Here is an 18608-nt window from a genome sequence, read left to right as displayed (position 1 = left end):
ACCTTAGGAGCTGGGTTATATGTACGTCATCCCAGGGTGTTCGAACACATCTGGAATTCACATTTATTGAAGTAAATATTAATAAGCAAAAAGTAGTGATTTCTCTAATAAATTAACTGCCCAGTTTAAGAATTCTAAACTTAGTTACTATGTTTCCAAGCCACGTATATGCACATAATTAGTGTGGATGGCTTTAACCTGCTTAATATGAGCCATTGCAGTAATCAATTTGTAGCTTTGTTTATTACCCATAATGTAGCTATTCTCATGGTACAACATAACAATTACATGTACCCAACTAAACATTCATCACACACACACACTTGTCACTCAGTGAAACAAAATCCCAAGTGAAGTAATAACCTGTGGGCTAAACCGTGGGCCTATCTTTCCTACTAGTGACCTTATATATTTATCTTATTCTCTGAAAGTCCCGAACTACAAACTTAGCTACACAACTGTCAGAAATACGAAGCACTTGGGATGATATATAATGTGTAAATGAACTCTTGTTTAATAACATGGCAAATGACAAACGTGCCCCTAAACAATGGATAATGTTTTCCCACCCTTCTTGACCATCGTTAAATGATGAAACCAAGGCAATGTGAGTTGTTATTTCAATGCTATAAACAAACTCTTAATGACACACACACTTTGGCTCTTATCACGTCATAAGAATTGCACAAAACATCTGATCAGAAATAAAAGATATAGATGTTTCCATAATTTAGCTAACTATTTGAATTCTAATTTCACTTGGGATGAACTTCATGCCCTGAGAATAAGGAACATCTAGAGCAACAGACAAATCCTGTCAAACCACTTCCCAAACTGAACAGTTACTTAAGTACAGTAAATATTCAACCTATCCCACTTAACTGCACTGACTTACTGCCCTGCCCTGGTTAACATACACCATTCACATTTCACTGTCTCACAGAGAGTCATTATAAAATGGTCTTGTACTCTATTAAACTAAATGCTCCATGTGTAGATGATATTCCTAGTATTTTCATACATAATATTGTGGTTGCTGTCCTGCCTGTATTGATGTACATTCTAAATTATTTCCTGAATACAATGTTTTGTCCTGGCTGGTAACAGCCAATATTATATTGGTTCCCAAAAGTTCAGACCTGCAAGTTGGCCATGAGGTTAGGGACGTGTGGCTGTGAGCTTGCATCCGGGGGATAGTGGGTGCGAATCCCAATTTCAGCAGCCCTGAAGATGGTTTTCCATGGTTTCCAATTTTCACACCAGACAAATGCTGGGGCTGTGCCTTAATTAAGGCCACGGCCACTTCCTTCCAATTACTAGGCCTTTCCTGTCCCATCATTGCCATAAGACCTATCTGTGTCAGTGTGACGTAAAGTCAGTAGCAAAATAAAAGTTCAGACTGACAGTCACTCTCTGAATATCATCCTCTCTTGATAATCCCTGTGCTTTCTAAAGCCTTTGAACATTTATTATACGATCAATTTATTCAATACCGAAAGAAATATGCTCTTTTTGAGCCAATGCACTCTGGATTTAAGATATCACAGTTCTGTGCTTTCACTTTTGAATGTTAGTGAGGACATCAGAAATGCTATGGACAAACAACTGCTCACTGTACTTATCCTTGACTTCAGCAAAGCCATTGCCACTACAGAAATTCAGACTGTTATAGAGAAGGTGCAATTACTAAATTTTAATCCAGCTCTTTTTTTAGTTTTTATTTGAGTTGCCTTTAACAGCAGGTAACAATAAACGACAAGGCCTCAAAATGGAAAATGAAATTCATTGGCCCTTACTTATGGTATTTATGTCTCTGGTGGGAAACAAGATACTCCACCTCCCTGTGAGTATTCTTATTAAGGTGAAACAATGGAAAATAATAAGAATGATCACTCAAATGACTCAGTGTATATGCACAACCAAATTCCATTATACTAAATGCCACAAAGACTCAGGATATCAAAATAGGATCTGAAAGATTACTGAGCTGGACAAATAATACAGCAATCCCACATATCCTTCTGAATGGTAACAATATTCTCCACATGAAAAGACGTAGAAATCTTTTCATAATTGTGAATGAAGCATTCGATTGGTCTGATCACGCAAAAATAAATCCGTCAAAAGATTTACGAAGTGCTTCACCCTATTACACGACATGGAGATATAATTCCATACGAGCTAAGGGCCAAACTAATAAAGACACTGGTTCTCCCTATTCTTCATTATTGTGATGTTTTAGTTAACATGACAAGGGAACAAACATTTAAAATTTCAATGAACACTGAACTCTCAGCTGCAGTTTGTTTACAATGCCAGGTATGATGTTCATGTCACCCTAAACTATCTAGCTCTCTCATGACTATAGCCTGATAAACATCAACAGCTACACATTTTAACAGTGGTATTTACACTAGTGTCCAAAAGTTAAGCATAAGGTACGAGTAAGCAGGGCAACAGGAAATAGACCTCAAATCGCACGACTTATGCACCTGCCGACATTACGTGTATAGGAAAGGAGTGTTCCCTGCTTTGACTAGCGGCGTGACCGTGACAGTGCCTGCGCCCCATATTCCCTTAGTTGTGTTTGCCCTGCTATATTGTGCAGAGTGTAGCCTCGTGGTGAACGTGACAACATAACGGCACAACGACGCCATTTGGAGCCCGCTTTGCCGCCTGGAAGCAGGCCAGACAGAGACCGAAGTCGCCATGAAGTGTCATTTCCAGGCTTTGGAGACGATTTCGAGACACAGGAGATGTTAGTCGTAGGTCAGTACCAGGTCGGCCAAGGGTAGCCACCCCACAGCAGGACCGATATCTGGTCTTAACCGCCCGACGAAATAGGAGTGCACCCGCAAGGCAATTGTCGGCGGAGCTTGCACCTGTCTCAGAAGTTGCCGTTTCCCCGCAAACTGTGCACCGGAGGCTCAGAACAGCAGGGCTATTTGCCCGACGTCCAGCGGTGTGCGTCCCGCTCACTCCAGCACAGAGACGGGCCCGTTTACTGTGGAGCCGTCAACATCGAAACTGGACTATGAATGAATGGAGGCATGTGCTCTTCACGATGAATCCCGCTTCAATTTGCTGAACGATTCCCGACGCACATTAATCTGGAGAGAACCGGGTAATCGATACAACCACAGGAACGACGTGGAACGGGACCAGTATGGTGGTGGTGGCGTCATGTTGAATGGCCGTACGGACCTGCACACCTTCATGGGTGGTCCGAGGAGCACTGTTAACGCTCGGAGATACAGGGATGAGGTACTGAGACCACATGTTCGACTCTTCAGAGGTGCGATTGGTCCAGACTTCCTCTTAATGGACGATAATGCCCGATCGCACCGCGCTGCTCTGGTGGATGAATTTCTGGCTGGGGAAGATATTCATCGCATGGAATGGCCAGCGAGGTCTGCGGATCTGAATCCTTTATAACATGCCTGGGATTCATTAAGGAGGCGAATTGCATCTCGTCAGCCCCCACCAGTGACCCTCCAAGACCGTCGGATTGCCCTTTCGGAGGAATGGGATCGAATGCCACAAGAGCTGTTGTACCATTTAATAGAGAGCATGCCACGTCGCTGCGAAGCGTGTGTGGCCGTTATGGGTAACCATACACCCTATTAACAGCATATTGTTTGTTGAAGACTGCCAAGTTTTGTTAGTTGTTGTCAAAGGTGTACCTTAGCTATCAAAACCTTTCTGACACTGTTTTTTGGACAAGTTGTGTGACATATGGTGTGTGATTCAGCTTCAGTTTGTTCAGCAATCCGTCTGACATTCCTACCATGCGATATGGCCTCGTTTAGTGATTATGCTTAACTTTTGAACACTAGTGTAGGTTGTTGGCTGGAAACCAGCCACTGTTAAGTTCTTCTAAATCACCCATTTCTCCATTCGAGTTCCTTCCTTGATATTTTTGTGTACCACATAAATAAAGACAATAGACTGTTTGTGGTGACCGGCACCAGATGATTGACTTCTCTGCCAGCTCATATTACAGGAACTAGCTCATTTCAAGATGTGAAGTTGCATGCCGAGACTACCTGCTCAGGACAGCTGACTGAGTGGTTGAAGTTTGAATGAGTGTGTGCCTGTTGATTATTTAGGTAGTTTTAAGATCATTTGGTATTAAGTTGTATGGAATAAGGTTTCATTATAGATGTAAGGAAACTTATCAAGGTATTACTGTTATTGATTTAATCCTACTAGGGAATGCTAATGACTAATTAATTTTTATGCTCGTTTTGATTCCCAGTACCTGTTGCGTCCTGCTATTAGTTTTCATTTCTTTCCTGTGAAAGAGGTTTGGATGATTTAACTCGTAGATATCCATCTTTCATATCCGGAGTGGAGAACACCTGAGATCTATAAAATGTGTCTAGAATGTCGTCTATCCGGGATAATGGATGTATTTCACTGTCTTGGTGTACAACTGTCGCTAGTCCGCATAAAATTTGGTCGACCCGTCCGTTTTCTATACTAAAACCACCGGTGACGTCCAGGGACTACTAGACGGTTTAGTAACACTCTGCTTATTTATGTCACAAAGAATTCTCTCAGTCTCCTCTCTTGATAGTGGCGAGCGTCGTGGGCGCTGTCCGATCGGCTGTTTATTTCCGGTGTTTATTTTATATCTCACGACACTCGTTCGGCCGTACGGACATTTCTCGATTGCGAAGACTTTGGCCTTTTGATCCGGCGTCTGCTTAGTATGTCCGAGGTCCCAGTTGATTTTGAAAGGTGATCGACATCCTGGGTATTCTTCGTGGTCTCCCCACGAACAATGGATGATACCTCCTGAGTGCCTCCCTCCAATGATACTGGGAAATCATTTACGTTCATCATTTACAACACCTCTTCCTCTTCGGCAACGGGCTCGATAATTCCCCTCACTTCTCGGTCTATGTCATCCATTTGACCCACGATCACATTATCGCTCCTGGGATGAATTTCCTCGTCTGTACTTTAACCCTGGAACCGGCAAGCGGTTTACCTTCAAGCGGCAAGCATTTAGGCGAGTTTTGCAAGCAACTTTTAAAAAATTCATAAAAATGTTGTTTTTCAATTTATTTTCATGTATAACATGTCATTTTATTCAGAAAAGGACCAAGATTACTATAGTAGGAAACTAAACTTAGTATCCTGAAGCAGTATGGGCGAAGTATTCAACACAAGTTAAGTATTCCAAAACAATCCGAACGTTCTGGGCAACGTGTACATAAAAAGTAACATTATATGAAGATTTTACTATATACACAATTTTCACAATTTTATGCTGATTAAAAATATGTAGAAAGGTTTCACTACATTGAAGTATTGTAAAGTCAAATAACACAAGCACATCACCGTCAATATCAGTGTCGAAATCACTTGGCCTAGGCTCATATAACTCGCCACTGCCTGAAGAATCATCGTCAATTCCTTCTAAAAATACGTCACTATCACCTTCGCCGTCCAGACCAAACTAACATTTACGAATTTAACTACTTCCTGATAATTCAATAATTTTGCTCCATGAAAGCTAATGCACATCGGACAACCACAGCAAGCACAACAGAATGACCGTCTGCAAAGCGTTCTCCTTTTTCCACGTGTATACCGCACACTCTGTCATACTAAACTACTTCAGAATTGTGCTGTATTATAGAGTAGAGTTTCCTCTTCAACGTGATGCAAGATATGTCATAAAGATGTTTAATGTCAAGGCGCTATCTCGAAATTAGTCAGCGCTGGCGTAATGCATCTCGATAACGACTCTGCCGGTTGAGTAACAGGGAAATGAGTCGCGATCGCGAGGACTGCCGGTTCCAAGGTTAAACAGTTTGAATGGTTGGACTGCTTCATCCGCGATGAATGTCTTCTTCGTATACGAATTTAAGGCATCCTCGTTTCAGATCCAAAGTGAGCTCAAATTTTGTCATTACATCCATCCCAAGAGTAACTTCTTCTGTGACATCAGCCACTATTACTCGATGTTGTATGAACTTTCTCCTCAGGACGAGGTTGAATTATTTCTCGCCACACGTATTCACTGTATCTTCGGTTGCGGTTTTCAATAAAACTCTCGTAGGTTTCAGTCTCCTTTTACGTGTCCTTGGCACGTTGATGGGGCCCCGATGTCCAGAAGCGAAGTACGAGCTAAACTATTCACTTATCCGTCAACAGAAATACTGTCTAACCGACGCACGAGTGAAATGATATCGTCCGTGTTTTTCCAAAAAGGCGAATGGGACAATTCTCTTCCTATCCATAATTTTCCCTAGGACTGGTCACAACGCCCAGCCACATATTTATATGCAGTCCATCAGAAAAATTTTCGTTGAGTTCATTTTCCAATGCGCTTGTGTAAAGGAAAATGAGCCTTGAATACATCACACACTAGGAGTGGGTAAATGTCATGCAAACATACATTCCTTCAGTAAGGTACAGTAAAGCATTTTCCTTTACACACGCGTATAGGAAAATAAACTCAACGAAAATTGTTCTGATGGACTGCATATCAATATATGGTTGGAAAGCGTGACCAGTCCCAAGGGAAATAATGGCTAGGAAGAGCATTGTCACATTCGCCGTTTTGGCAAAACAGGGACGAAGTGTACCACCTTTCTGGGGGCACGAGGGCTAAAACGCGGTGCTCTCCCCTTAGCACTGGCCTTTTTAGTTTTCCTGAAACTTTGAGTCTCTGTAGTAGCGGCTACTGACATGTTCAAGCTCAGCACAACTCCAACAGCGGATCTCCCGCCTTCGAAGTTGTCCATCATCATTGCACTGGGTTATCAAAACAATCCACTCTACCTTTCCGTCTAGAGGCTCCTCTTCATCCAGCCGTCGAAGCTGCTGTTCATTTGAGGTCTGCGTAGCAGCTTCTAATTAAAATGCAGGAACCAACGCATTATGTAACTTATTTGGGTGCGCTCGTTTCAATTCTGGCTCGGATATATCCATCACAAGAGACTGTAGCTGCTCCGTAAATTGTTTGTGGCTGGATGATAAGACGTGCAGGTCTGCTTCAAATTCTTGTAGTGTCTCGCCACGTTTCTGGCGTCTGCTACGAATTTGACTATGGAAAATTTGTTGAAGGTCTTTATCACCGTTCCTTATTTCTAACTGGGCCATCAGGGAATTGAAGTTAGATTGGTCACTGTCTGGAATCGCTCGGAGTATATCCAGCGTATCACTTCGCTGCGCAATATCCAACGCGTGCCTTTTTTTTCCCTGGTCAACCCATTGGTGGCGTCTGCGGCTTAAAATAGTCTTCGATACGTAGACGGCGGAGTTTTGCAATAAGGCGGTGGTTTCACACGCACCGTCCCTGCAACATTCTCTGATTTTGTTCTGATTCAGCGGTAGGCCTGTTCTTTCGTATGGACTCCTTTTCTGGTGATGCAAATCGGTCTTCTATATTCGTTGTTTCACGCTCTACATCAGTTTCTATTTGTTTTAGTCCTTGATCAATCTCAATTATCATAGATTCTACCAATGTATAATATTCAGCTTGTTTCTGAGAATATTTCGCTAGCTTTTTCTCCAATGAACTAAAATTTTCGGCTTGTCTTTTTAGAACGTTTTACGAGCTTTCAAAATTTATGCAAATATGTTAGCATCACCCGCTATTTCAAAAATGTCTTTATTGGTATCCTGTTTCTATTACTGCTCGAAGTCGTGACCGTAACACGGCCTTGGTTTCGGAAATGTTCTCATCACGTTCTTCCAGATCGCACTTCAGATCGGCGACTTTTAAATCGTTCAAACTCACTTTCATCAAGCCATCATTCCTTGTATTGTCTTCCCTATCGCACTTCTGACGCCAGTTGTTACATTCATGGATACCGGTAACGTACGTCAATTTCCTTTCTGTAGGAGTATCTTGTAAATCTCATTACAACTCTACCAAGAATACACCGGGCGAGTTGGCCTTGCGGTTAGGGGTGCGCAGCTGTGAGCTTGCATTCGGGAGTTAGTGGTTTCGAGCCCCACTGTCAGCAGCCTTGAAGATAGTTTTCCGTTGTTGTTTCCCTATTTTCACACCAGGCTAATGCATGGGTTCTGCATTATTTAAGGCAACGGCTGTAGGAGGGCTAGGCGGGTTCTAAAACACCTTGTAAGCATTTTTGTGCTTAGTCAGCACCCGGGGTCATAGTTCCCGGCCAAGGTCGTTGACCCATGACGCCATGACCACGTGACCAGCCACGTGCTCTTGACAGCTGTCAAGATGACGGCTGTCATATTGACAGAACCTAACCTCACTTTTATGAGCACGTGGGCGCCGCTAACTGCACTGCTGCCATCTTGATAGGTCCTAACCTTACTCTTTGTGAATAAGTGAACGTGGTTAACCTCACTTCAGCCATCTTAACTACGTGGCCGCGGAATTTGAAGTTGACAGCCGCCATCTTGCCAGATCCTAAACACGTCCATTTGTTTGGCGCGGATTTTGAACAAGTGTACATGGTTAAGTTCACAGCCGTCATCTTGGCAGGTACTAACGCGACTTTTTGGTCAAGTGGGCGTGGAGTTTCAACAAGTGAACTTGTCTAACCTGTCAGCTGCCATCTTAAGCGGTCCTAACCACGTGCACTTCTTTGGCGCGGATGTTGAAAAAGTGTGCATGGCTAACCTCACAGCTGTTATCTTGACGGGACTAAGCCAAGTGCTCGGATTTTTTGAAGAAGAGAATGATATATAACCTCACAGCTGTTATCTTGACGGGACTTAGCCACGTGGTGTTTGACAAGCAGAATGTTTGAAAAAGTGAACGATTACTAACCTCACAGCTGTTATCTTGGCGGAACTTAGCCACACATGACGTGCTTTTTTGATTAACAAAACCGCCTGCTGAAGTGCACAAGAGTGCAAGTCTAACCTTACAGACGCTAGGGCGTAACTACACAGGACCTAGTTTTACGTGTAGATGCCCTTCCCAACGTTGTTTCCCCTTCCCTACACCGCCTTAGAGGGGCCTAACATTACAGGTCCCTAGTTTTAAGGCTAGATGCCCTTGCTGACGCTATGTTGCTAAACCCCCCTACTCTGACGCCATTATGGAGAGGCCTAACCTTACAGGACACCATGTTCATGGCTAGCTGCCCTTCTCGGCCACCTTATCGTCTGGGCCACTAGGTTTTTTATGTATAGATGCCTTCTCTCGTCCTCCTCATGCCCATTTACGACACAGGGAAGATTAACAGTTGAAATGAATGACACAAAAAACTGGTTCAGACCTGTTTTTAGTCGTACCTATCCTAGTCGTCATTTTGCTTTTATGCTTTCCTGTTACAGAGGGCCGTAAAAATGCATTGTGCTATGTCCTCTACCAAAAGCAACAATTTTCTTGTGATTAGAACATATATAGTCTGTACTTTTCTTACAGTAAATATTTGAACAGTCAGCATACATCCCCTTCGTGTTCTGAACATAAAAACTTACCTTGATTAAAATATATGATAGGAAGAGGGCACGGTATCTTGCTGATAAAAACAATAGAAATTGACATGCAGGCAGATGATGATGATAATAATAATAATTTCGTGTGGCTATTTCTAGCCGACTTCAGCCCTTGTAAGGCCGACACTTCGATGAGGGTGGGCGGCATCTGCCATGTGTAGGTAACTGCGTATTATTATGGTGGAGGATAGTGTTATGTGTTGTGTGTGAGTTGCAGGGTGGCTGGGGACAGCACAAACACCCAGCCTCCGAACCACTGGAATTAACCAATGAAGGTTAAAATCCCCGACCCGGCCGGGAATCGAACCCGGGACCCTCTGAACCGAAGACCAGTACGCTGACCATTCAGCAAAGGAGTCGAACAGGTAGATGATCATTGAATGGAGCAAAACTACTTCTCTCTCTCTCTCTCCCCTTATTTCGCGAATATAACATCAACTTCATGCCGCAAACAAAATAGTTACAGTAACAGAATAAAAAAACATGATTCGAACTCTGATGTCTCCCTGTTCTGCATTAGCAAAACAATTTCTAATACATGCATCATGGATTTGAAGCCTGTTTTCTCTGTTCATCGTCAGAATAAAAAAAATCTTAAATGCATGCAACACATGGAATCGAACTCTGATCTCACTGATTAATGGTAGAAAAAAATACCTCACTCCTTATTTTGCATGCTGTCTACACTTCATTCATGACACACATACACACAGTTACCGTAGAAAATTGCATACGTGGAATCGAACACTGAAACTCTCTGATGTGTAAGATAACAACAGACTATACATGATAACAAACGCATTAGGTACTTCTTATTTTCGCTAGTACACTGCTTTAGTGATTTACGCAAATAGCACACAAGCAAAATACGGAATTGATTGTAGGACAAGCAAATGCTGTGAGCTAGCCCCTTATACACGTATATATTTTATCATTAGGCGCAAACACACGAGTATTAATTCTCTGCACACTTCATTCACAGATATAGCAACAACATTTTTAGTATTTAATTTTGATTACCTGAGATACTTACGTGTGGAAAGGGGGAAAATGATGAAATCATATTTTTTTAAGATTCTTTGTTTGTGGGCGTGAGGTCTGCGTGAAGTCATAGAAGCAAATGAACACACACATACTGCGAGATCCTGACTGTACATTTTTCGCTGGTATGACCGGATGTAATAGCGCAGCAATACTGGGGTAGTACGTGACCTTGTCGGGACACTAGTTACGTAGACCCTCTCTATTCTACTATTATTATTATTATTATTATTATTATTATTATTATTATTATTATTATTATTATTATTATTATTATTATTATTATTATTATTATTCTTTAGAAATTGCTCTTATTGTTATAATTGATTTTTGATTTTCATAACATGCCTGTAGTGAAAATAGCACATGACCTACTAGCCTTGTGTGAAACCTTCTTTAGCGGCTGACGACAGTGGGATTCGAACCCACTATCTCCTGCATAAATACTACACAGTCTACGTTTTTACAATTAATGAACTATCTAACTGTGAGATAGCGGCTAGTAGACTACTCGACGCTAACCAATGACGGTGCGACGTAAATCAGTTTGAAAGAAAATAATAATAATAATAATAATAATAATAGCTGCACAGCTTCCGAAGGGCCTGCAGATTATCAGGTGACGAGTGGTCAACATGACATATCCCCTTGCCCCACAGCAACATGTCTCTTCCTGTTACTATCTTGGAGGTACCTAAGCAGGCTCGATCCTAGCTCAGTTCGGTAGTATTTGAAGATGTTTAGTTAGCAGCCGTAAAGATAGTTTTACGTGGTTTCACATTTTCTCATCAGACAAATATGTTGAGACTGTACCTTAATTTATGTCTACAGTAACGCTCATAGGTAACCTGCACCCGGGATCCTCTGAACCGGAGGCCTCAATGTTGTCTATTCAGCTACGAGTTGAATAATAATAATAATAATAATAATAATAATAATAATAATAATAATAATAATAATAATAATAATAATAATAATAATAATAATAATAGCCGCTCGGCGGCGTATCGAACTCATCATCCTCCGAACCGAAGGGCTCAACGCTGTCTCGAGGACGGAGCTTTTCTATCTTCGCTGTTAGATAGTGGCTTTATTGTATTGTATTTGTATGTTACTAGAAAACAGGCTGTAGGTTTTTCTTCGGACATGTAAATTATGATTTAATAATAATAATAATAATAATAATAATAATAATAATAATAATAATAATAATAATAATAATAATAATAATAATCTTATTTGCTTTTTACGGATTTCGGGGGGTCGGTGAGTTAGCGGAATTGCGCTGTAGATTTTTAGAAGTAGCGCCTCTCTTCCGTTAATCTTAGCTCTCGAGACCGGGGCGGTACCTTTCTGTTAAGTAGACTATGAGTCTACATTTCCCCTAGAGATTAAGGTTAGTAGTTACTGAACTAGCCTACAGATAATAGTAAAACATTAATCGAACTCGGTAGGGCATAGGTAGTTAGGTACACTGTGAAGTTTCTAAATAATAATAATAATAATAATAATAATAATAATAGCATGCGGGCTCCGGAGAGGCTTGGAGGGTCTGCCTTACTAGGGACTGCACATAACGGTGACTACTCAGCTATGGATAGCCAAATAAGTGGAGATAGGTACGTGGTTTTCCATTTCCCATCCTCCTACATACCCTCTGTTCTGCATGGGAGGTGTGAAGCACCTGGGGAGCAAGGTACTGGACATTCTGTCTAGTTGTATTCCGTGCGGTTAGTGCGGTTAGTTTGCATGCGAGGGAAAGTGCATTCGAAAAAAACGGATTCTCTGTAGGGCGACCTATCACAGAGTTTATTAATGTTGTCGGGAAAACACTGAATCTGATACCGAAGATCTTTTACATGTCATCATTATCATACGATATGGAGTGTTCCATGATCTTTTCTATCCCCTGTCCTTTAAGAATTCGACTACCTCTGTATGCGTGATAGCCATGTTCGTTATGGCGTTAATTCTATGTAGTCTATTACTCTGAATCGCAACTTCGAGTTTTGATAGTAGCGCGAAATGTGTGCCACATGTGGCTTTAGTCTAGTTTTACGGTCGGATGCCCTTCCTGTCGGCAACCCTATATAGTAATGTGTAATTACTATAGTTGTGTTTTGTAGCGGATGGTAGTGTAATGTGTTGTCTGGATATAAATAATGAGTTTTGGAACAAAAACAACACAGTCTCCGAGCCAGAAGAAATAATCATTTTAATTTCATTTTATTGTATTGTGTGATTCAGTCGTGGAGCGCGAGAGCAGACCGCTGCGCTGGCGCGCGTGTCTCTGCTGTTTTACAACAAGAAACAGGGTTTCAATTTTCTGTGGAGACAGCGCATACCCACAGTCCCGCTGCATGTTTGCCGTGTAACAGTCTCTAAACAAAACCACGTAAAACTATCTTTACAGCTGTTAACTGAACAGATTTCGCCGCTTAGAATCGAATAACGGACGAGAGGATTTGTCGTGCTAACCACACAACACCCCCGTAATCTGCACGCCGTCGGGGGTAGTGCAGCGGCTGCATAATAGGCCAAGACCATTCTATCCCCCCTACCAATTAGCCTGTTCAGAATGGCAGGTAGTGAGACCGCACCGTTACAGCCATCTAGTCCGATTATTATTATTATTATTATTATTATTATTATTATTATTATTATTATTATTATTATTGTTATTGTTATTGTTATTATTATTATTATTATTATTATTATTATTATTATTATTATTATTATTATTATTATTATTATTATTCGACTCGTAGCTGAATAGACAACATTGAGGCCTCCGGTTCACTGGATCCCGCGTGCAGGTTACCTACGAGCGTCACTGTAGACATAAATTAAGGTACAGACTCAACATAGTTGTCTGATGAGAAAATGTGAAACCACGTAAAACTATCATTACGGCTGAACTGAACATCTTTAAATACTACCGAACTGAGCTAGGATCGAGCCTGCTTAGGTACCTCCAAGAGAGTAACAGGAAGAGACATGTTGCTGTGGGGCAAGGGGGTATGTCATGTTGACCACTCGTCACCTGATAATCCGCAGGCCCTTCGGAAGCTGTGGATCCATTACTATTATTATTATTATTATTATTATTATTATTATTATTATTATTATTATTATTATTATTATTATTATTATTTTCTTTCAAACTGATTTACGTCGCACCGTCGTTGGTTAGCGTCGAGTAGCCTACAGCCACTATCTCACAGTTAGATAGTTCCTTAATTGTAAAAACGTAGACTGTGTAGTCCTTATGCAGGAGATAGTGGGTTCGAATCCCACTGTCGTCAGCCGCTAAAGAAGGTTTCACACAAGGCTAGTAGGTCATGTGCTATTTTCACTACAGGCATGTTATGAAAATCAAAAATCAATTATAACGATAAGAGCAATTTCTAAATAATAATAATAATAATAATAATAATAATAATAATAATAATAACAGTAGAATAGAGAGGGTCTACGTAACTAGTGTCCCGACAAGGTCACGTAATACCGCAGTATTGCTGCGCTATTACATCCGGTCATACCAGCGAAAAATGTACAGGCAGGATCTCGCAGTATGTGTGTGTTCATTTGCTTCTATGACTTCACGCAGACCACACGCCCACAAACAAAGAATCTTAAAAAAATATGATTTCATCATTTTCCCCCTTTCCACACGTAAGTATCTCAGGTAATCAAAATTAAATACTAAAAATGTTGTTGCTATATCTGTGAATGAAGTGTGCAGAGAATTAATACTCGTGTGTTTGCGCCTAATGATAAAATATATACGTGTATAAGGGGCTAGCTCACAGCATTTGCTTGTCCTACAATCAATTCCGTATTTTGCTTGTGTACTGTTTGCGTAAATCACTAAAGCAGTGTACTAGCGAAAATAAGAAGTACCTAATGCGTTTGTTATCATGTATAGTCTGTTGTTATCTTACACATCAGAGAGTTTCAGTGTTCGATTCCACGTATGCAATTTTCTACGGTAACTGTGTGTATGTGTGTCATGAATGAAGTGTAGACAGCATGCAAAATAAGGAGTGAGGTATTTTTATTCTACGATTGATCAGTGAGATCAGGGTTCGATTCAATATGTTGCATGCTTTTGTGATTTTTTATTTTTTATTCTGACGATAAACGGAGAGAACAGGGTTTGAATCTAATCCTGTCACGGTGACTAAAATCAGAGAGATCAGAGTTCGAATGTTTATCACAGTAATAGAGAGAGAGTTTTTATATTGTGGTTATGTGTTTGACTTTTTCATTCTACTACTAATCAGAGGGAGATCAGTGTTCGATTTTGTGTGTTGTATGTAATTAAGATTGTTTATTCTCACGCTGAACAGAGAGAACAGGGTTTGAATGTATGATATTTTTATTCTATTATGGTAACGAAATCAGACAGATCAGAATTCCTATCTATATCTGCAATACAGATTTTTTCTGTTGCATGTGTTACAGAGATCAGTGTTCGAAAGCAACACAGTAATAGAGAGAGTAATTTTTATAGTGCTTATGTGTTTGGCATTTTTATTCTACCATTAATCAGAGATATCAGGGTTCAATTTCATGTGTTGCATATATTAGTGAATTTTTATTCTGACAATGAACAGAGAGAACAGGGTTCATATCCATGATGCATGTATTAGAGATATTATTGCTAATGCTGAACAGGGAGAGATCAGAGTTCGAATCCATGATTTTTTATTCTGTTACTGTAACTATTGTGTTTGCGTCATAAAGTTGATGTTATATTCGCGAAATAAGGGGAGAGTAGTAGTTTTATTCCATGCAATCATCATCTGCCTGCGTGTCAATTTCTCTTGTTTTTATCAACAAGATACCGCGCCCTCCTCCTATCATATATTTATATTCAAAGTTAGTTTCTCTGTTCAGAACAAGATGTGAATGTATGCTGACTGTTCAAATATTTACTGTAAGATAACAACGGACTATTATGTTCTAAACACAAGGAAATAGTTGCTCTGGGTAGATGGCACAGAACAATGCATTTTTTCTGATCCTATGTAACAAGATTGATTATCAACATGTTTTGTCTTGTTCAAGATTGGAGGTCACGTGTCGAATGGAGACGTAAAGCCTTTTTTCATTTTCTATGTATCAATCAATTCCGTATATTGCGTGTGTTGGGTGTGCGTATAACACCAAATAAATTGAACTTGCGAAAATAAGAAGTAGTGTGTTTGTTATCTTGTATAGTTTGTTGTTATCTTACACATCAGAGATTTTCAGTGTTCGATTGATGCATGTAATATTTTACGGAACTGTGTGTGTTTGAGTCATGAATCATGCATAGACAGCATACAAATTAAGGAGTGAGGTATTTTTATTCTACGATTAATCAGTGAGATTACGGTTCTATTCCATGTGTTGTATGTATTAGAGATTTCATTAAAATTCTGACAATGAACAGAGAGAAGTGTTTGAATCCATGACTTTTTTATTCTGTTACGGTGACTATTGTGTTTGCGTCATAAAGTTGATGTAGTCGCTAAATAAGGAGAGAGAGTTAGTTTCCCGCTGAGGTTTATCCCATGCAATCATCGTCTGCCTGCATGTCAATTTCTATTGTTTCTGTCAAGAAGATACCGTACCGTCCTCCTATTATATGTTTATAATCAAGGTAAGTTTTTCTGTTCAGAACACGATGGGAATGTATGCTGAGTATTCAGATCTTTGCTGTAAAATAACAACAGACTATATAGTACATACACATACACAAAATTGTTGCTCATGTTAGAGAGCACAGCACAATGCATTTTTCCGGTCCTCTGTAACAGGAAAGCATAAAAACAAAATGACGACTTGGATAGGTACAGCTAAAAACAGGATTTTACCAGTTAATTGCGGTGCGACCTCATCTTCAAACAAGTTTTAAAGAGAGCCTACTAAAAACAGTTATTGGCTATAACCCCTGATGATGGCGGTATTGTAGAGTATGAAACATCTTTTGAAGGGCGATTGAAATCATACTTTCTACATTGTAAACCGTGTAAGGATTTGAATTTTTATTTGAAAGAAGCAAAAACACGGATTATTCAGGCTATAGAAAGGGAAATAATTACTCATAGGTCATTAAACGTTAATTTGATGGCTGAGTGTAAATTTATTAATGCTGATGGGGATACTATTAACCGTGCTTTTAAACCCCGTAATGTGGCTGTGTTTCTTGAAACGGATGTCAGCGAGTTTCTCGAATCAAAATTTGAAAAACTGTGTACGGAAATGGAAGAATTCCAGCTGAAAGGATGTAACTGGGCGCTATTCTCTGTGGATGAAGTTCGGTTGCGTATAAACAAGTATAATCTCTTACGTGGCAGGACATACATCCCCTTGTCTTCTAATATCGAGGCGAAGAATGCATGCATCAATCCACAAAACTTTAAAGATAAAATATTTCATGTATGCGGTCTTAGCTATATTTGTAGAAAAGAATGGTCAACGTGTTAACAAATGCAAGGATCTGGATAGGAGGTGTGATTTCTCGCACATCTCGTTTCCGACACCCATTTCGGATATTTCAAAATTTGAGAAGAGGAATAATATATCTATCAATGTATTCGGGCTTGATAAAGATAATAAATTATTCCCATTAAAAGTAGATGACCATCGTGACCTTCTTCTGCTGAGCAATGATTCTGGAGTTAGTCATTAAGTCTTTATAAAAGATTTGATTAAACTAGTAAGAAGTCAGCTGACGAGACATGAAGAAACAATTTACATCAGTAAGCGTTGTTTTAACCACTTAAATAATCAGCATGATGCAAGCGGACGGGATGAGATAGAAGAGCATAGGAGATTTTGTACTCAACATGCTATTGCTAGGATTGAAATGCCTACAAAAAGTCCTACCGTGAAGTTCGATAATATACAGGGAATACTCAGGTTACGTTACCGTTTGTCATCTATGCAGACTTAGAAAGTATTCTCATTCCCTATTGTACGTGTTGGGCCGATGACCGTCAATGTTATGCCCCTTTAAACAAGCATCATTATACGTGTATTCCTGATCCTAAGGCCAGTTATACAGTGCATTACCAGGATCATGTTCCTCTGATCTTTGGTATATTTGTAAAGCCTTCGGCATCTGTAGAAAATATAGCAACCAATCTTCCGAAAAAACAATTATATAGCGTGTACCTGATGCAGCAGTGAAATTCATGAAGTATTTAACGTCTGTTGCTTCTGAAATCGATCGTATATAGCTTAAGTAAGCCTATAGATTTAACTCAAGAAGAAGATGGTTTTCTGACTTCAGTAAACTGGTATCTGTGTCACCAAATCTTTACCGAAAACGTCTGGAAAGTACGTGACCACTGCCATATCTCTGGGAAGTACCGTTGAAGTGAACACAATGGCTTCAATTTAAAGTGTAAAACGCGTAATCCTATTGCAGTATTGATTCATTACCGCTCCTCGATCTAATAATTACTAATAATACCAACCGAATCCTAACTCATGGACAAATGCCCGTTCCCGGTCTCTCCCGACATGACATGGTTTACGCTGCATATTCCTTGAAGTGCCCTAAATTCAAGCCGAAATTAATTACATATAGAGATTTTAAACACTTTAATGAAGACGCATTTTTTGAAGATGCTCTTAACACACCATGGCACAACATTCAATTCATAAATGACATTGACAGAAAAGTAAATCATTTTAACGAACTACTTCTGACTCTGTATGACAGACATGCACCACTACGCACTGTTAGGGTAAAGAGACCTTCAAACCCATGGCTGTCCCAAGAAATACGTGACCAGATGAAAATAAGAGACGCAGCCTATAATTATTACGTGAAATATCCTACATCTGACAATTTCGGAAAGTATAAAAAACTCCGAAACAGAACAACACAGTTAATTAGAAATGCTAAAATACGTCACTCTTATGATATTTTGTACACTCAAAATTCTACTCAGATTTGGAAATCTCTTCGCGAAATGGGATTATGCAAAAACAAGACAAATGACAACAACTGTAATGTACCACTAGCTGACCTAAACTCATACTTTAGCTCACGATCCTCTCAGATTGACGAACAGACCAAAGCAGCAGTAATTAACAGAATATCCTCAAAAATAAGACAT

This window comes from Anabrus simplex, chromosome 5 (genome assembly GCF_040414725.1).
Source record: "Anabrus simplex isolate iqAnaSimp1 chromosome 5, ASM4041472v1, whole genome shotgun sequence".
Taxonomy (NCBI): Eukaryota; Metazoa; Arthropoda; class Insecta; order Orthoptera; family Tettigoniidae; genus Anabrus; species Anabrus simplex.
This window is presented reverse-complemented; position numbering follows the sequence as displayed.